Genomic DNA, 21,368 nt, shown 5'->3' with positions numbered 1-21,368 from the left:
TCTGATCTGAAGTCTTCCCAAGGACTTGCCTGAAGAAAGCAGCTCTCCTCAAGATTAAGACACTTTTGGGCTTCCCTGTTGCCTCAGTGGTAAAGAATTGGCCTGCAATGCAGAAGATTAGAATGCTTTCCAAGGCAGTGAGCGATGGGTATGAAGGAAGGAGACTGCAAAGATCCAATCCTCTTGGTCATCAATTTATCCACAAGACAACTTGGATGAGCTGTCTCACCTCCCCAACTCCCCAGGAGATCACTTAAGCCCAAACTTCTGCCCCTATTCTGCTTCCCTGGCTCCCTTATGCGTGTCGTTCTCAATGGACTTTCTGCCCATAATCTCTGTCTTAGAGTCTATTTCCTAGTTCCCAACTTAAGACACCAGGAGACTTCGTTAATAGCATATTCAAATAAAAAAAATAACCTAATTGTGCAGATTTCTCTCCATTTTGTGTAGATTAAGACACAGCATAAAAAGTAAATATAGTGGAAAATGCCTAAAATAGAGAATTGCTTTATGCACTTTGCACATGTCGGACATACATTTGTGGGAGGAAAAAACTCTCCCTTATATCTGTTTGGCCCCACAGTTTTTTGTCTGTAACAGAGAGTAGTCTCTTTGCTCCTTATAACTGATCTCTGAACGTGTTACAATAAGCGAGAACGAAGTTTTGATCCTGTTTTGCTAGCATTTATTTTTATTTCTTAAAGACATATAACAACAGGCAGTCCTATTTCAGTCCGAATATTCTTGGAAAAAATAACCAGTAAATCATGAAATGAAATAGCCAGTTGGGCAGCTCTTCTTAAGAATTCCCCAGCAGGGGTTATGTGGCTGCATCTAAAAAAACAAAACAAAACAAAACAACAGGCCTTTGATACTGAGTTGACTTAGCAAACACACAACAAGTCTCAGCTCATAGATTCTTTCTGCTAATTCATTTCCATTATCATAATTTATTTAGCCTTTACCCTTCAAGATCCTTTATGACCATTAGTATGATTTTTAAAATAGCATCATGCAGGCAGGATTTCACAAAGAATATTCAGATTCTTCTCTCCCTTTCATGTCAGCATTTGGTGAAATCCAGAGGATTTTTTTTTTTTTCCATAGCACCCAGGTAGCCTAACTTATATTCAGAGATTTAGTCACAAAGAGACTGTCTTCAGCACCCTCTTTTATTTTGTAATAGTTATTTCTCCATTTATTTCCTTTTGAATTTTGTCATTCTTTATTAATCATCATTTTATTACAGGATTAGGGGAAAAATGGAAATGGGGTAAATGAAAAAGTATCCATAATCCTGTCATCAGAATAAACCAAAATCAATGTTGCTGGTTTATTTTCTTCCAGGCTTTTGCCAAGACAGTGCATATAATAGTGATTACAATTTTTGTAAAATATACTCATGCCATGTTATAATTTAACTTACCAATATGTAATAAATATTGCTCATGTCAATAGATACACCATTAAAATATGAAAAGATGCATGCCATTTTATAATATGGGCGTATTATAACTTCTTTAATCAATATCCTGGTATGAAGCATTTATATTTTCTCCTTTAAAATTACTTTTATAAACAATATGTAGGCAGACACCCCTGCAAATAAATCTTTGTACAAATAACTATTTTCCTGGGACAAGTTCTTTTTTTCCCCCTAGGAGACGGCAACGGCAACCCACTCCAGTACTCTTGCCTGGAAAATCCCATGGATGGAGGAGCCTGGTAGGCTGCAGTCCATGGGGTCGCTAAGAGTCGGACACGACTGAGCGACTTCACTTTCACTTTTCACTTGCATGCATTGGAGAAGGAAATGGCAACCCACTCTAGGGTTCTTGCCTGGAGAATCCCAGGGACGGGGGAGCCTGGTGGGCTGCCATCTATGGGGTCGCACAGAGTCGGACACGACTGAAGCGACTTAGCAGCAGCAGCAGCAGCTGGACAAATTCTTATAAGTGGGATCTCTGCATCAAAGAGTAGTTACATATTTAAGCCTTTTAAAAACACATCACTAAATTGTTTCAGTTTATAATCCCACCAATAGTGGGTGAGAATCTTCTTTACAACACTCTTGTCACTCTGAGTATATAACTCTTTTTCATCTTTGCTAATCTAATAGATGAAAAGTAGGATTTTGTTTTTAGTTGCACTTCTCTGAATTCTAGTGAGTCTGAATTTTTAAAAAATGTTTATTGATCATGTACATTGTTTCCTCTGTGAAATATCTGCTTATGGCCTCTGAACACAAAATATTGACTTCAAATATTTATCTTATTGAGTTTTAAGAGCCCTGTCTTTATTTATCATACATCTGTCTGTATTCTACATATAGAACTATACTCTAACCAGTTTTCCTCTGGTTTCTCTAACTTTAATTTTGGGGGGCATAAAGATTTTTTTAAGTAGTTAAATGTGTCAATTTTTTTTTCTTTATAATTTTGCCTATATTGCAATGCTGAAAAGAAAGACATTCTGTATCCAAGATTATATAAATAATTTAAGAAAAGTTCTATTTTCTGCTAGCAATTAATGGATTCATTGAAAACTTCTGTTACATTTAAATCTTCAACCCACTAAACTTTGATTGTATCTGTGAGGTAGGAGTCTAACTTTGTTTTTTTCCTATTATTTCTGCAAATATCCCAAACTTCTAAAATAATCCATCCTTTTTCTTTTCAGCTGAAATGCTGTCATTAATGCGTGCTAAATTTGTAAATAACTTTATTTTATTTACTTATTTTTAATTATTATTATTTTTTAAAAACTTACTTGGCTGTGCTTGGTCTTAGTTGTGAGACTATCAAGGGATCTTTGTTTAAACTTGTGGGATCTTTCAGTTGTGGCTTGTGGGATCTAGTTCGCTGACCAGGGCTAAAACAAGGGCCCCCTGCATTGGGAGCACAGAGTCTCCCCACCAGGGAAGTCCCTGCTTCCAGACTTTGTATTCTGATTGTTTGTTCTGTCTGTGGGTCCTATGCCCATACTACACATTTAATCAATATTGCTTTATAATGAGTTTTTATATCCGATATGACCCTTATCTCTTTTGTAGGTTTTTAAAGACTGTATTATCTTTAATGTCGCCTCTTTTTCAAAATGTCCATTATTCTCACGTATGTATTCTTCCTTATATTCAGATCTTCCTCAACTTAACAATGGGGTTACATCACCGTAAACCCATCGTAAGTTGAAAATACTGCCAAGTCCAAAGTACATTTCATGCATCTACCCACTGAACATCATGGCTTAGCCCAACGTAATTTACACATACTCAGAAAACTTACATTAGCCTACAGTGGGGTGAAATCACCTAATACAAAGCTGATTTAATAATAAAACATAGAATATAGCATATAATTTATTGAATATTGTCCTGAAAGTAAAAAACAGAATGGGTGCAGAAGGGAGAAAAAAAGAAAACCAGAATGGGCGTCTGGGTAGCACTGTTGTGTGTGTGTTGGCTATTTACTCTTGTCATCACAGGGCAGCGTCACAGGAGAGGGTCACAAATCTGGGAAAAGAGGGAAGTTCAGAATTCCAAGTATGGTTTCTATGGAATATGTATTGCTTTCAAACATTTGTAAAGTCGAAAAATCGTAAGTCAAACCATCCTATTTAGGAACCATCTATACTTTTAGAGCAGTTTTAGGTTCACAGCAAAATTAAAAGGAAGGTATAAACAGATCAGGGATTCCCAAGTGGAGCTAGTGGTAAAGAACCCACCTGCCAATTCAGGAGATGTAAGAGACTGGTTCGATCCCTGGGTCGGGAAGATCCTCTGGAGAAGAGCATGGCAACCCACTCCAGTATCCTCACCTGGACAGAAGAGCCTGGTGGGCTCAAGTAGTCGGACGCAACTGAAGCGACTTAGCACAGCACAGCACACAAGTGATTAATAACAATTACTGATAGCAAAATGGAATAATTATAACAATAAACTGTCATGAAAGTTTCATGAATGTGGCCTTTCTCTCACATTTAATGCCTTTTCTGTGTTAAAGTGAAAGTGAAGGTCAATCAGTCGTGTCCGACTCTTTGTGACCCCATGGACTATACAGTCCATGGAATTCTCCAGGCCAGAATACTGGAGTGGGTAGCCTATCCCTTCTCCAGGGGATCTTCCTGACCCAAGAATCCAACCGGAGTCTCCTGCATTGCAGGCAGATTCTTTACCAACTAAGCTATGAGGGAAGCCCCACTGAGCACTTATCACACACTAAGACTTTAACTTTTGCAATCTGAGGTGGAACAACAAAACTAGCATGAATTTCTTTTTCCTTCTTCACAATTTCATGGATAGAAGACTTGTTTTTACCCTAGATCTTAGCAACCTCAGCATACAAATATTTTTTCTTTCCTTATTAATTCAAGAACTTTCATCTTTTTACTTAAAGGAAGCACTTTACAGCTCCTCTTTGGCATTTCCTAATTGCCAGCATCACTATTCTTGCACTTTGGGGCTATTGTATTGATAAAATAAGAGTCACTTGAACACAAGCACTTTGATAAACTACAGTCAATCTGATAGCCGAGAGGGCTACTAAGCCTAAGTTACTAATGGGCAGGATACATTGGATATAGGGATGATCCCAGATGGGGTGGAGCAGGACAGAGGGTGATTTCATCCTGTTACTCAGAAGGACAAGCAAGTCAAAACTTATGAATTGTTTATTACTGAAATTTTCCATTTAATGTTTTTGGACCATGGTTGACTGCAACTGTGGGAAGTAAAATCACAAGTAAAGGGGGACTACTATATCTTGTTTTAGAGAAAAGTCCTTTGCCCATTTTTAATGGGATTATTTATCGTTTTATTGTTGAGTTGCCAGAGTTTTTAAAAATATATTCTGAATATCAAATAAATCAGTTGCATAATTTGCAAATATTTTCTTCCATTCTGTGGGTTTTTCTTTTCACTTTCTTGATGGTGTCTTTTTTTTTTTTTTGAAAGGGACCTGGCCCTTTTTTAAAATCTAGTTTTAATTGAAGTATAACAATATGGTTAGTTTCCCCCATACAATGTGAATCAACCAAAACTATACATGGATCCAGCCTTCTCGAGCCTCCGTCCCACGTGTTCTCTGAAGTTTTAATTGTGATGCATTCTCATGTATCTATTTTTTATTTTGCCATTTATGCTTTTGTATCATTTCTAAGAAGCCATTGCTAAACTTGAGGTCATAAAAATTCAGTTCTACATTTTCTTCTCAGGGTTTGATATTGTAGTTTAACTCTTGATTGTTGGAGCTATGATCCATTTTCAGTTAATTTTTGTGTACGGTGTGAGGTAACTGTCCAGTTTCATTGTTTTGCATGTGGATACCTAGTTGTCCCAGCTCCTAGTCTATTGACTAATTTTAAAGTCTTGTAACTATCCACCTAACATTGTTTCTAATATATTAGATGGATTTCTCTTTTTTCAAGTGGATAATACAATGTTCAAATGATAGCTTTGCTTTCTCCTTGACAATATTTGTATTTATTATTTTGTCTTCTCAGTTTTTTTTAAATGTGGTGATCACATCATCTTCATATTTTTCTCATTTTAAATGGACTGTTTCTAGAGTCTTGCCACCACTAAGTAGGACACTGCCCACTATTCTGCTTTTCAGTATCTGCTACTGTGTCCGTATTTTGCTGCTATTGATACAAGGTGAAGAAACATGATTTTACTTTAAAATCTCTTTAAATTTTGTTTTAAGAATATATTGTTAAAACTTCTACTGAATTTAAAATTTCTATATTTCTATTAGAAAAACCCTGATGCTGGGAGAGATTGAAGGCAGGAGGAGAAGGGGATGACAGAGGATGAGATGGTCGGATGGCATCGTTGACTCGATGGACGTGAGTTTGAGCAAGCTCCAGGAGATGGTGATGGACAGGGAAGCCTGGCATGCTGCAGTTCATGGGGTCACAAAAAGTTGGACATGACTATGTGACTGAACGAAACTGAATACAGCTTAATATTTATTAGAGGGAGGCTCCATAATCTTTTTTATGAAATCTTTGGTTAAAACAATTTTGTGGGGTTTTTTTTGTTTGTTTTGAAGGTAATAACATTTATTAAGACGTCTTAACTATGTACCAGGTTTACCCATAAGACTCATTTAAACTCCACAACTACCCAGTGAAGTAGAGACCCCATATCTTCAGTTTGCAGACAAGTAAAACCTAAGGCACTGAGCACTTACCCAGTGTATCTGAGGACGCTCAGCTGGAAGGTAGCAGAACTGAGATTTCCACCTGGCTGTCTGCTGTCTGGTCATGGGGACTTTAATCTTTTTCCCCTTAACTGAGATATAATTGACATATAACATTACAGTAGTTTCAGGGGTGGAACATAGTGATTTGCTATTGTGAAACGATCAACACTGTTAACATTTAGTTAACTTCCATGACCACATATAGTTACAAATTTTTTTTTCTTGTGACCAGAACTTTGCAAAACTACTCTCTTAGCAACTTTCAAATATGCAATACGGTATCATTAACTACAGGCTTCCCTGGAGGCTCAGACAGTAAAGAATTCTCCTGCAATGCAGAAGACCTGGGTTTGATCCCTCAGTTAGGAAGATCCCCTGGAGTAGCGCAACCCACTCCAATACGCTTGCCTGGAGAATTCCATGGACAGAGTAGCCTGGCAGGTCACAGTCAATGGGGTCACAGAAAGTCAGACATGGCCGAGCAACTTTCACTCACATTATTAACTACAGTCACCATGTTGTACATTACACCCCCAGGACATTCATAACTGGAAATTTGTACCTTGTGATTCCCTTCACCCACTCCCAACTCCCCTATTTAAAAACAAAAACGAAAAACACATTTATTTATTTGGCTGCACTGAGTCTTAGTTGCAACATGCAGGATCTTCAATCTTCATTGAAGCATGCGGGATCCAGTTTCCTGACCAGAGATCGAAGCCAGGCCCCCTGCATTAGGAGCACAGTCTTAGCCGCTGGACCACCAGGGAAATCCTCAACTCCCACCTTTGGCAATGACCAGTCTGTCTGTATGATTCTTTTTTTTTTTAGATTCCACATAAAAATGAGATCATACAGTATTTATCTGATAGTCATTTGAGGTGAATACTTTCCTAAAACAGTGTTTATCAAGTAGTTTATTATTCCAATTAAAAAAATAAATTCATCATAAAGAATATGATGTTTTTGACACTACATAAGGAAAGAATTAATTTCTTTTCATCTTAAATAGTTTAATTTTAAAAGTAAATCAATTAGTGAACTAGAAGAGATAATTCACAAATATCATGTAGATTTCAAAAGGTAGAAAATAATATATACAGTGGAATAAAATTTCCTTTTCAGCCCTGTTTCATAGCCACCACATTCCTTTCCCTGCAAGCAACTACTGTATTCTATAAAAGAACAGGATTTTTTTAAAAATAAAAGAAACACATACTACTTATGCAATGCATACATATATACATACACAATATGTGCAAAATATATCAAATGTTTACATGAGAACAACAATGTGCTGAGCAGCCCTAAGGAATCAGATGGAATGCAAAGACTTGATAAAAAGTCTGTTCACAAAAAAGAAAGAGAAGCAGCTGAGAAAACTCTTTGGCATTTTTCTAATATTATCCATTACCAGTTTATTTAAACTCCAAATCCATTTTCTCATCAAGTTATAGCAAGAGATAAATCTGGAATCTATGCCACATTAACTGCACTAAATATAAATGTCCACCACCTCAGCTTTCCCTACCTCAGATGGCAAATAAAATAAGAACCACACATTCCTGAGAGGCAACAAACAACCAGAGTGCAAAATGACAAATCAAATTCCCAAAGTGTACTAAATCTCTTTACATAGATGGAAGAAACCTAAATAAATCAAAATCATGGCATAAAAATACTTTAGCCTTTCCCTGAATAATTTTGTGTGCTTAGTTGCTCAGTCATATCTGACTCTTTGCCACCCCGTGGACTATAGCCCGCCCAGGCTGTTCTGTCCACAGGATTTCCCAGGCAAGAAGACTGGAGTGGGTTGCCATTTCCTTTGTATTAAGCTGTAAACAACTCTGAACAGTCCCTTGGAACTGTGGTGTGTAATGAGGGAGAGCTGGCTGTTGGGTGCAGGTGGCACCTTCAGTGGAGTGGGTGCAGTCCAGCCCCGGGACTGATAAAGCTCCAGGCAGTGGGGGGGGGGGGCGGGGATTGGGGAGGGCAGTGGTGGTAGTGGGGAGTTGGGAAGGGAAGCTGGGAGGCAGAAGGGGAGGAGGGTGCTGATTGAAGCAGATTGAACTCACAGAAGACTGATTTATAAACAGAAATGCCACTTGTTCATTAACCATACTTTGTTGTCGTTCAGTTGCTAAGTTGTGTCTACTCTTTCTTCGGCCCCATGGACTGCAGCCCACCAGGTTCCTCATCCATGGGATTTCCCAGGCAAGATTACTGGAGTGGGTTGCCATTTCCTACTCCAGGGGACTTCCAGACCCAGGGGTCGAACCCACCACTCCTGCATTGGCAGGTGGATTCTTAACCACTGAGCCACCAGAGAAGTCCTCACTAACCATACAGACCACGATAAAACCGAGTGAACAATTGTTACTTTACAGCATCACTCTCCGAAGTTTCCTGAGATCCTCCCTGTCTCTCCGTCTCTCAGCGTGGACACTTCTGTGGACGGCTAGGAGGTAATAGTAATGTACTGTGGTGGTCACAGATTCTGAGTCCCATGGCCTTAGTCCCAATCCAGGCCTGGCCATTTGCCGGCTGTGTAACCTCAAGTGGTTATTTAACTTCTCTCTTCCTGTGAAAATGGGAGTGATAACAGTACCTACTTCAGCATGTCATTCTCAAGATTAAATGATAACACAGGGAGCTCAGCTTAGTATTCTGTGATGGGGGGTGGTAGGAGGGAGGCTCAAGAGGGAGGGGATATATTTGATTCACCTTGTTGTACAGCAGAAACTAGCACAACATTGTAAGGCAATTATACTCCAATTAAAACATAAATTTAAACAAAAGATTAAATGAAGTAATTCGTGTTGAACATTTAGTACTGTGCCTAGCACATGTCAAACACTTAATACAGCCATTAGTATTAGAGGTTACTCTTGTCTACTTCTGTTGATTTGTAGTTGTTTCTGCTCTCAGAGAATGTGTTATTTTTCATTCTTTGCCCAAATTAAGGAAAGGGAAAGAGGAAGTTAAATGAGAGACCAGCTTGACTCGATGGTGAAAAGTCTGAAATGTATTCAGTGTTTCAAAGAAATGCAATTGTACTGCTTTCAAGTTTGAATTGCAATCCCAAATAACATGGAAAACAAAGAAATGAATCAATTTTTTCTGCGATTTTTTCCTTTCATTTATTTTAATTGAAGTGTAGTTGATTTACAACATTGTATTAGTTTCAAAGTTAGGATATCAAAGTGATTCAGTTATCCATGTGTGCGTGCCTGCTAAGTCCACACATATGTATATATTTTTTCAGATTATTTTTCCTTTTAGGTTATTGAAGCAAGTTTTTAAAACTTGAAATAAGTAAAAAAAAAAAAGAAGAAGGAACTTAATGTAAAAATTCAGTGTGTAGTAGACAAGTATTAATATTTCCAGAGTGTCCAGTATACACCCAGCTAGTCTTCCTCTTTCTATCCTTCTCTTTTTAAAATCCATTTGCAACACACCAGCCAAAATAATCTTTTAAGGATTTAAGTCTGGTCACATCACTTCTGGGATTCCCAGGTGGTGCTAGTGTTAAGACACAGGTTCGAGCCCTGGGTCAGGAAGATCCCCCAGAGGAGAGCATGGCAACCCACTCCAGTATTCTTGCCTGGAAAAGCCCATGGATAGTGGAGCCTGGTGGACTACAGTCCAAGTGGTCACAAAGAGTTGGACACGACTGAAGCGACTTAGCACACATGCTGCGTCTGCGTTCAAAATCTTCCAATGGCTCCCCACCTCATTCAAAGTAAAAGCCAACATCTTCACAATGCCCCATAAAGCCTTATATAATGTGCTCAACCCAGCCCTACTTCTATGACTTAATCCTTTCAGATCCTCCAGTCTGCTTCCTCTGCACAGGCTGCAAGGGGCTCTTTGCTGTCCCTCAGTGTGCCAGGTACTCTTGCCTCAGGGTCTTTGCACTGGTAGTTCCCATCTGCCTGGAGTCCTTTTCTTGAATCACATTTCTATATGACCTTCCTTGACCCTCCTATTTAAAACCATGTTTTTTTCCCATTGGCACCCCTCTCTAATCTCCTTTCCCACTCTGTTTTCTCTACACATTTCATATACAACATATACACATGTATTTCATACAACATATACACATGTATATGTTTCTCTATACATTTATTGACTTATTATGTTAACAATCTATCCTGCCTAGCCCTCCCTTCAATATAAAATTCCACAAGACAGGGGTTTTTGTTGGTTTATTGCTGCATCATGAATCCTCAGGTTAGTGATAACACCCTTAGTTGAATGGGTAAATGGTCACCTCATGTGTTACTTCATTTACATCTTTTGGTGAAGGTCTGATTTTCATAATAACATGTCACTAAAAGGTAGCTATTTTTATAATTAGATATTTTTGTATTCAACAATTGCTGTCTTCTGAAATGAAAAATAGACTGAAAGCATCTTTAAGTTCTTGAAGCTGGAATTGAAAAACCACTGTTTATTTTAAAGTGTGGCTATCCTTTAAAAAACATCTTACATAAGATTGAAAGTCAGAGGAAGAAGTTGTTTTTAACTTCTTACTCAATATGAATGACACTTCTGAATTACAAGAAATTATGAATTTTCAAATAAATTTAAGTTGGCCTTTTCTAATTCCAGCATGAATTCTCCAGCCCTTAGATATGATTTTTAGATTTGTCCAAATGGTGTATGACAGCAGAAGTGTGGGCCTAGATGTCCGTCCTTCTGCTTTGCTAGAGATAAGGCCTGCCTACTGAATTTCTGGTTTCCATTACAGCTGATGACATGAAAGAAATGCTTGTAAGAACAAACGTTTGGTTCCAGGCTTTGGCCTAATTTAATAGTGTACTTGAAAAAGAAAAGTTGATGATTCATTCCAAATCCCCTGGGGAGGGAGCAGTGATTGTAAACAAATTGGAAAGGGGCAAGAAGGCCTAATATGAAACCATTGCCACAATCTTCAACAACAACCAAGAGTCTTGTCTAAACTTGATCAAATGCTGGTTTCTTTCCAGAATGATTTTAACTGAGCGAAGATTGTTCAATTCAAAACCCCTTTCCCTCTGCTCTGCTTTGGGAAGGGGGAGATGGTAACTGTATTAATTTTGGATAATTTCAGATAATATGAAGTATTTGGTTGAGAGATTACCCTGAGGTTTTCATAACTGTGGTTTTGCTCAAATCATTGCATGTGATTGCAATGTTTTTATGGGCCAGAACCCCAGGCAAATTTTTATGGAAGAGGAAAGAGACACTTCTTTAAAAATAGAAACCGAGACTGAAAAGAGACATCAGCCATCTAAGTCCGTGGAGGAGACAGCTGCCACGGGCAAGACCCCAAAACCACTCCCACCCCTTGCTTGTTGATGCCTGAAACTTTGAACACCGGGAATTCGTTTTCTTGGTTTAAGACTTCATCTATTAAAATACTAACAGCCCAACTCAGGATCACATGTTAAATTCTCTGGGCCATTTTTACTTCTATGGTGATTTCCTCACTGACTCCAGATCGAACAGGCTTTTCCAGCTGGGTGGGGAGAAGGCAAAGGGATCCTGGCTCTTTGGAAATGAGGCTGAATGTGTGATGGGGGAGGTGCCTCCCTTGGAGGAAAACAGGGAAGATCACCAGTAAGTGAGGAAGCTCAGGAAAGGAATTTGGAGACTTTTTCCTCGGAAGGAACCCTTTTTAGCCGTCTTTCCTTCTCTGAATACTGGAAGAACAGAAGGTTGATATGGGACATGATGCTAAGAAATCAGGCATGCTTGAGTCTCTGGTAAACCTCACCACTGAAGAGATTAACACTGCAGTTAAAAAAAAAAAATTAAAAAAAAAAAAAAACAAAACACTGCAGTTAATCCTCCAATGAGTCCAGATGACTTGCTTACTTTAATTCATATCTATTGTTTCGCCGTAGCAACCAGGGACATTTTAGCACCTTTATCGTTTTATTTATTTTTAAAATGTATTTATTTTTGGTTTTTTGGCCATTCCACACAGCAAATAGGACCTTAGTTTCCTGACCAGGGGTCGAACCGGCGCACTGTGCTTTGGAAGTGCAGAGTCTTAACCACTGGACCGCCAGGGACCTCCCACCTTTATCATTTTAAAAGGTATTCTATAAAACACTTCTGACATAGGAAAATTCCTCTCTCTCCCGTACAGTTTTATAAAGGAGTAACATGGATGCTGGTGTATCTAAATGGCCCCAAGTTTTTAGTCACCTGTCAGGCTTTCCAAATATGTTGTGTTACTGGCTTACCTGGTTATCACAGAAATAACAGTGACTTTTTATTTTCATTTTTCTCCATTTAACTTAGTTATTTCCTATTATGTAACTTTCAGAACAACTTAGTACCTAGGCCAAAAGGAGATTTTACAAAGTTTGGCTTATTATGTCATTTTTATTTTTATTAACTTTTTAACTGAAGTATAGTTGATCTACAATGTTACATTATTTTCAGGCGTATGGCAGAAGGATCCCATTATTTTTATAATTGCAGGTTATACTCCATTATAAGTTATTATAAGATAACGGCCACAGTTTCCTATGCTACACAATATATCCTTGTTACTTATTTATTTTATGCATAGCAATTTGCATCTGTTAATCCCATAGCCCAAATTTGTCCTTCCCCACCCTTTGGCAACCACAGGTTTGCTTTCCATGTCTGTGAGTCTGTGTCTATTTTGTTATTATACATTTCGTAAGTCAAGATTTGCGGGGCAGCACATATCTTTGCTTCTTCTTCTTTTTTAAATATTTATTTATTTGACTGGCTGGGCCTCAGTTGTGGCCTGTAGGATCTTGAGTTGTGGCATGCAAACTCCTAGTTGTGGCATGTGGGATCTAGTTCCCTGATCAAGAACTAAACCTGGACATTGGGAGCGGGGAGTCTTAGTCACTGGACTACCAGGGAAGTCCCATCTTTGCTTCTTAAGGCTACAGCGTGTGTGCCTGCTCAGGTGCTCAGTTGTGTTTGACTCTTTACAGACACCATGGACTGTAGCCCACCAGGCTCTTCTATCCATGAGATTTTCCAGGAGGAAATACTGGATTGGGTTGCTATTTCCTCCTCCAGAGGATCTTCCTGACCCAGGGATTGAACCATTGGCAGGCAGATTCTTTATCACTGAGCCACCTGGAAATCCCAAGGCTATAGCACAACTGTTCAAAAAGAGTCCCCTCGTCTTGGAAAGATTGCCAGGTTTCTTCGTCATCATTAGTTTCTTTACCATACATTTCACACATATAACATAGCAGAGCCTGGGCTGGGCACTGAGGCCACAGAGCTGAGATCCACCTTCTTTGCCTCTGGTTACTAACTAGTCAGTGGGAAACACACAAATCACCATCTGCTAAGAACAGGACAGATGTTGCCACAGGGGCTGTGGAAGTTTCCTTGCTCATCCTGGGATGTCAGGAAAGCTTTTCTGTGGGGATATAGTGTCTGAACTAAAAGTTTTAAGAATTGGATGAATGGTAGGAATTAAGCAGGTGAAGAAGTGGCAGGGAACATTAAAGGAAGAGGGAACAGCACTTGCAAAGAAAGAGTGGAGAGAGAACTCTACCTTCCTTTCTAAGCTTAATTCTTACTCATCACTGCATCTCTGGGGTCTGTCTGGCATGTCAGAAGGACACATAAATATTTGTTGAACTTAAATGAACTGAACTGCAAATATTTATTGCTGCCAATAGGATTGTGGCCAAAACAGAAGTTCTTGTTTTCGTGGTGTGTATGTTCTAAACAAGCATTAAGAAGAGTTAACATTTACCAAGCACTTTCTGAGCTTCCCTCGTGGGCCAGTAGTCAAGAATTTGCCTTCCAATGCAGGGCATGCAGGTTTGATACCTGGTCAGGGAACTAAGATCCCACATGTGGCAAAGGGCTGCCAAAAAAAGTTCTTAAAAAAGGGAAAGAAAAGAAAAACTTTTACTAAGCACTTACTACCTGCCAGGCCAAGAGCTTTATATATTTACTCATTCATTCTTCACAACAAGACTTTAAGTCGGTATAATAAGATTATCCCAATGTTACCGCTGAGGGCACATAGAGGTTAAGAAACTTGTCCAAGCTTACCCAGCTTGTGGGAGGTGGAACTGGAATTCAAAGCTGGGAGATCTTGGCTTTTGGAGTGAATTTTAAGCTCTACAGTTAGCACTTCAAGACTTTTTAAATGGCTTTTCAGTCTTCTTTTTGGCAAACAAAATAAAAAAAATTCTGAATGTCCATTCTCCCTCCACCTCTTTTCTCTTTATTGACCTAAGAATTATTTAGCATAAACATATAAGTCTAATGGACATTTTGAAAAGCAAGAGGAGGGTTAAAATTAAAGGTAATGTGGTCTTTTAATTTATTTTAATATGGTCTTTTAAAAAAAGGTAAAGGAAATTCCCTGATGGTCCAGTGGCTAAGACTCTGGCCTCCCAATACAGGGGGCTTTGCGTTCAATCCCTGGTCAGGGAACTAGATCCCACATGCTGCAACTAAAGATCCTGCATATTGCAACTAAGATCCACATAAGTATTAAAAAAAAAAAAAGTAAAGAGGGGATAATGGTCATATTAGAAATCAAAACATATTTAAAAATTATACTGATTAAGGGGCTTCCCTGGTGGCTCACTGGTAAAGAATCCATTTGCCAGTGCAGGAGACACAGGGTTTGATCTCTGGTCTGGGAAGATCCCACATGCTGAGGGGCAACTGAGCCCATGTGCCACAGCTACTGAGCCTGTGCTCTAGAGCCCAGAAGCCTCAACCAGTGAATTCCCTGCACCCTAGAGTCAGTTCTCTGCAACAAGACAAGCCACCACGAGAAGCCCGCGAACCACAGAACAGAGGAGCGCCCACTCTCTGCAACTAGAGAAAAGCCTGAGCAGCAACAAAGACCCAGTATAGTTAAAAATAAACGAAAAAAATAATGAATTGAAAAAGTTATACTGATTAAAATATAGACACGGTGACCGTAGTTAATAATACTCTATTATATACCCAGAAGTTAGTAAGCGAGGGGATCTTAAAAGTTCCCATCATAAGAAAAAGAATTTGTTACTATGTGTGGTGATGGGTAGCTAAACTTATTGTGGTGGTCATTTTGCAATACATAAAAATACTGAATCATTATATTCTATACCTGAAAGGAAAATAATGTTGTATGTCAATTATATCTCAATTTAAAAAAAAAAAAAAGAAAGAAAACTATATATTTAGCATGAGCACAGATTTGGGTCCTTCCGCTACTATCTACTTCCTTCTCCTCCAGACCCAAGGATCGGTAGGGCAAATGAGAAAGATTTCTTATTTAGATATAAAGAATCATAAACAAATAATACAAACTCTGCTGCTGTCCCCATTCACTCGGTATTTCCCTGGTGTTTCAATTACCAAACCGGTTGCCTTTCACATCAGATACCAGAGCAGTGAGAAGAGTTGGATCCTATCTTCCCACTAGGGAAGGCTCAGTGGTAAAGAATCCGCCTGCCAAAGCAGGAGACACGGGTTCAATCCCTGGTCTGGGAAGGTCCCACATGCTGAGGGACGACTGTGCCTGTGCGCCACAACTTCTAAGCCTGTGCTGTAGAGCCCGGGAACCACAGCTACTGACTGAGCCCAAGTGATACAACTGCCGAAACCCACTCTAGAGCCTGTGCTCTGAAGCACGGGAAGCTGCCTGTGCAGTACAACTGGAGAGAGCCCTCGCAGCAACGAAGACCCAGCACAGCCAAATGAACAAATAAAATAATTTTTTAAAAGTACTGACAAACTTTTTTTTTAAATAGAGAGAGGGAGAACTTTAAACTTTTTGTATAACTGAAATAAATATATTTTAAATTATTTGATTTAAGCATTAAATTGTATGGATATATCATGTGTATTTCATCAAACTGGCAACAGAGAACTATTAAGAACAAAACTCTCGAGTGCCATAGTAACTGGCCTGATTCTGAGAAAGAGATTCTAGACTGGGAGTTCCATAGTTCTCTACCAAACTTGTCCTGATATTTTACAATTATAAATTTAATATAAAATATATAGATTACAAATAGATTAAGTAAAATAAATTTAGGTAAGTACTACCCAAAGGACACACTCCTGCCACTTAAGGACTCTAAACTGAGGATTGAGACTCTGCTGAGAAAGCTACCTTAACAAGCAAAGACAGCTGCCAGCAGTCTTACGAAGGACAGACTAGAAAGAGACAAAGCTGTAGTCAGGGAGACCAGCCCAGTTTGGAGATGATGGAGCAGTAGTTGAGGAACTGGAGAGAAAGAGACAAATTCAAGAGATTTTTAAAAAGTGTTAGTTGCTCAGTCACGTCCAATTCTTTGGGACCCCATGGACTATAGTACATGGTCAGGCCTCTGTCCATGGAATTCTCCAGGGAAGAATACTGGACCCATTGCCTTCTCCAGGGGATCTTCCTGACCCAGAGATCAAACCCAGGTCTCCTGCATTGCAGGGAGATTCTTTACCATCTGAGCCACCAGGGAAGCCCTTTACTAATTGAGAATAGAAGACAAAAGGAGAGGATTTGAACAAGAGCTGAGTATCAGACTCAGATCGCCAGCTTGTGTGCTTGCATGGATCTTGATGGGGCTCCCCCGGTGGCTCAGTGGTAAAGAGATGCTGGAGATGAGGGTTCAATCCCTGGATCAGGAAAATCCCCTGAAGGAGGAAATGGCAACTCACTCTAGTACTCTTGCCAGGGAAATCCCATGGACAGAGGAGACTGGCTGGCTATAGTCTATGGGTCACAGAGGGTTGGACACGACTAAGTGACTAAGCACACACACACAAGCAGGAAATCAGGAGAAAGTGATGTCACAGGTGCCAAAGAAGAAGAGGGGACTTTAGAAAGAACTGTGGTCAATGCTCAATGACACAGAGACAGTGTGTATATCAAAGTTATATTGGATCGAGCAATAGGGATGTCACCTCTGCCATCTGTGGGGATAGGTTCACAATTCAGATGGGGCTGGAAGCCAGATCAAGGTGGGTAAAGTAGTGAAAGGGAGGATTGTAAAGAGGCAGTGATGATTTCATAGACTGGGCTTTGCAGAAGGTTGTCTGTGAATGGAAAGAGAGTTTGTGTAGAAGGTAGAAGGCCTTTTTTTCTCTTTAAAGATAAAAAGCATGAGCTTATTCATAGGCTCTGGGCTTTCCTGGTGGCTCAGATGGTAAAGAATTCCCCTGCAATGCAGGAGACCTGGGTTTGATCCCTGGGTTGGGAAGATCCCCTGGAGGTGCACATGGTAACCTGCTCCAGCATTCTTGCCTGGAGAATGCCCATGGACAGAGGAGCCTGGCGGGCTACAGTCCATGGGGTCGCAAAGAGTCTGACACGACTGAGTGAATAAGCACATTCATAGGCCCAGGGAAGAAAGCAGCAGGGAGGGAGAGAGACAGGGGATACAGTGTAGAATGGATACATGAAAAGACTAAAACATCAGAGGCGATAAGAAAGGTTGGTATCCAGAGTAGCTATGCATAAGTGGTGGAACACTCTCTCGATGAGTTGGAAGGAGGGCAGGATAGGGATAAACGAAGATATGTTTGGAGTTGGATAGAAGGGCAAGTGCTGGAGGGAGTTCCCATCTGCTGATGATTTCTGCAGAAGGGTCATAAGGAGAGTGGTAAAGATTTAGAATCACCATCTAGAAATTTAGGTTGAAGGTGGATGTTTAAAGACACATAGGATGACTGCATAGCACTGCAGAGGATTTGTCTGTGGTTGGAGGTCATAAACTTACAGTTGTGATGATTTGCAATGGATATGCTAATTGCATGATTACAGAGGCACAGAAGATAAGACTGGAATTATGACTGGAATTACAACCAGACTGATCCAGGCAGTGGAATTATAGGCTTTAAAGGTTCTAGGCAAGGCAGACTATTGTCTAAGGTCATACAGCCAATAGGAGTGGAGCTAGATTTGAGTAGCTCGATAACCTTAGCTGAACTTGGAGGCTAGGGTGCTGAGTAGGTCAACTATATGACAGGAAAATTGCCTAGGTCAATGGCAGACATTGGAATGAAGACAGAGCCTAAGATCCAGATGCCAAAGTTCTTGGTGAATGAGGCCTGGTTGAACACTTAATGAATATCTACTGTATCACTGTTGAGTTAGGCTTTCAACAAACAAACATCACTTTAATTCAATCATGATAAAGGTTCTTTTAAAATATTATTGTTTTACAAAACATATGTAGAGAGAAACTAGGAGGAGCCCTAATTTAAAAATTAAAAATAACTTTAAAATTAAATATGAATTGAAAGAATGGGATACCACTATGGAAGCAGTGACAGATTTTATTTTCTTGGGCTCTAAAATCACTGCAGATGGTGACTGCAGCCATGAAATTAAAAGATGCTTGCTCTTTGGAAGGAATGCTATGACAAATTTAGACAGTGTATTAAAAATCAGAGACATTACTTCTCCAACAAAGGTCTGTATAGTCAAAGCTATGGTTTTTACAATAGTCATGTACAGATGTTAAGAGTTGGACCATAAAGAAGGCTGAGGGCCAAAAAATGGATGCTTTTGAATTGTGGTGCTGGAGAAGACTCTTGAGAGTCCCTTGGACAGCAAGGAGATCAAACCAGTCAATCCTAAAGGAAATCAATCCTGATTATTCAATAGAAGGACAGATGCTGAAGCTGAAGATCCAATACTTTGGCCACCTGACGTAAAGAGCTGATTCATTGGAAAAGATCCTGATGCTGGGGAAGATTGAAAGCCAAAGGAGAAGGGGGCAGCAGAGGATAACATGCTTAGACTATGGCATCAGTTCAGGTCAGTCGCTCAGTCCTGTCCAACTCTTTTCGACCCCATGAATCACAGCACGCCAGGCCTCCCTGTCCATCACCAACTCCCAGAGTCACGTGAGTCACATGAGTCACTCAGACTCACGTCCATCAAGTCAGTGATGCCATCCAAGCATTTCATCCTCTGTTGTCCCCTTCTCCTCCTGCCCTCAATCCCTCCCAGCATCAGGGTCTTTTCCAATGAGTCAACTCTTCGCATGAGGTGGCCAAAGTACTGGAGTTTCAGCTTTAGCATCATTCCTTCCAAAGAAATCCCAGGGCTCATCTCCTTCAGAATGGACTGGTTGGATCTCCTTGCAGTCCAAGGGACTCTCAAGAGTCTTCTCCAACACCACAGTTCAAAAGCATCAATTCTTCGGTGCTCAGCCTTCTTCACAGTCCAACTCTCACATCCATACATGACCACTGGAAAAACCATAGCCTTGACTAGACGGACCTTTGTTGGCAAAATAATGTCTCTGCTTTTTAATATGCTATCTAGGTTGGTCATAACTTTCCTTCCAAGGAGTAAGCGTCTTTTAATTTCATGGCTGCAATCACCATCTGCAGTGATTTTGGAGCCCCTCAAAATAAAGTCTGACACTGTTTCCCCATCTATTTCCCATGCAGTGATCGGACCGGATGCCATGATCTTCGTTTTCTGAATGTTGAGCTTTAAGCCAACTTTTTCACTCTCCACTTTCACTTTCATCAAGAGGCTTTTGAGTTCCTCTTCACTTTCTGCCATAAGGGTGGTGTCATCTGCATATCTGAGGTTATTGATATTTCTCCCGGAAATCTTGATTCCAGCTTGTGTTTCTTCCAGTCCAGGGTTTCTCATGATGTACTCTGCATAGAAGTTAAATAAGCAGGGTGACAATATACAGCCTTGACGTACTCCTTTTCCTATTTGGAACCAGTCTGTTGTTCCATGTCCAGTTCTATCTGTTGCTTCCTGACCTGCATACAGATTTCTCAAGAGGCAGGTCAGGTGGTCTGGTATTCCCATCTCTTTCAGAATTTTCCACAGTTTATTGTGATCCACACAGTCAAAGGCTTTGTCATAGTCAATAAAGCAGAAATAGATGTTTTTCTGGAACTCTCTTGCTTTTTCGATGATCCAGTGGATGTTGGCAATTTGATCTCTGGTTCCTCTGCCTTTTCTAAAACCAGCTTGAACATCAGGAAGTTCACGGTTCACGTATTGTTGAAGCCTGGCTTGGAGAATTTTGAGCATTACTTTACTAGCATGTGAGATGAGTGCAATTGTGTGGTAGTTTGAGCATTTTTTGGAATTGCCTTTCTTTGGGATCGGAATGAAAACTGACCTTTTCCAGTCCTGTGGCCACTGCTGAGTTTTCCAAATTTGCTGGCATATTGAGTGCAGCACTTTCACAGCATCATCTTTCAGGATTTGAAATAGCTCAACTGGAATTCCATCACCTCCACTAGCTTTGTTCGTAGTGATGCTTTCTAACGCGCACTTGACTTCACATTCCAGGATATCTGGCTCTAGGTGAGTGATCACACCATCGTGATTATCTGGGTTGTGAAGATCTTTTTTGTACAGTTCTTCTGTGTATTCTTGCCACCTCTTCTTGATATTTTGTGCTTCTGCTAGGTCCATACCATTTCTGTCCTTTATCAAGCCCATCTTTGCATGAAATGTTCCCTTGGTATGTCTAATTTTCTTGAAGCGATCTCTAGTCTTTCCCATTCTATTGTTTTCCTCTATTTCTTTGCATTGATAGCTGAAGAAGGCTTTCTCATCTCTTCTTGCTATTCTTTGGAACTCTGCATTCAGATGCTTATATCTTTCCTTTTCTCCTTTGCTTTTCGCTTCTCTTCTTTTCACAGCTATTTGTAAGGCCTCCCCAGACAGCCATCACTGACTCAATTGACATGAATTTGAGCAAACTTTGGGAAATAGTGCAGGACAGAGGAGTCTTACATACTGAAGTACATGGGGTCACAAATAGTCAGACATGACTTAGTGACTGAACAAAAACAACACACACCTCCATCAGAGTGGTATGTTTTTTACAATTGATGAACTTACATTGACACTATAATTATGGATACATGTCATTCAACATTTGTCCAAATGCATAGAATGTACACCACCAAGATTCAGCCCTAATGTAAAGCCCTCCCTATAGGAGGGAGACAAATTACATGCACAGAGAATGGGCTTGTTTCCCAGGGTCAACTGGTAACCAGACAGTATTGCCAGAAAGCTAGGCCTTTTTGGTCAAAGATAGGTTTTCCAGAGCAGGTTATAGTTTCTCCCACTGCACATGGAGTCAGTTTAGAAAAAATAGAACCACAATGCAATACTTTGGCCACCTGATGTAAAGAGCTGACTCATTGGAAAAGATGCTGATG

The sequence above is a fragment of the Bos indicus genome, chromosome 12 (assembly GCF_029378745.1).
Source record: "Bos indicus isolate NIAB-ARS_2022 breed Sahiwal x Tharparkar chromosome 12, NIAB-ARS_B.indTharparkar_mat_pri_1.0, whole genome shotgun sequence".
In the NCBI taxonomy this organism is placed as follows: domain Eukaryota; kingdom Metazoa; phylum Chordata; class Mammalia; order Artiodactyla; family Bovidae; genus Bos; species Bos indicus.
Note: the sequence above shows the minus strand (reverse complement) of the source record.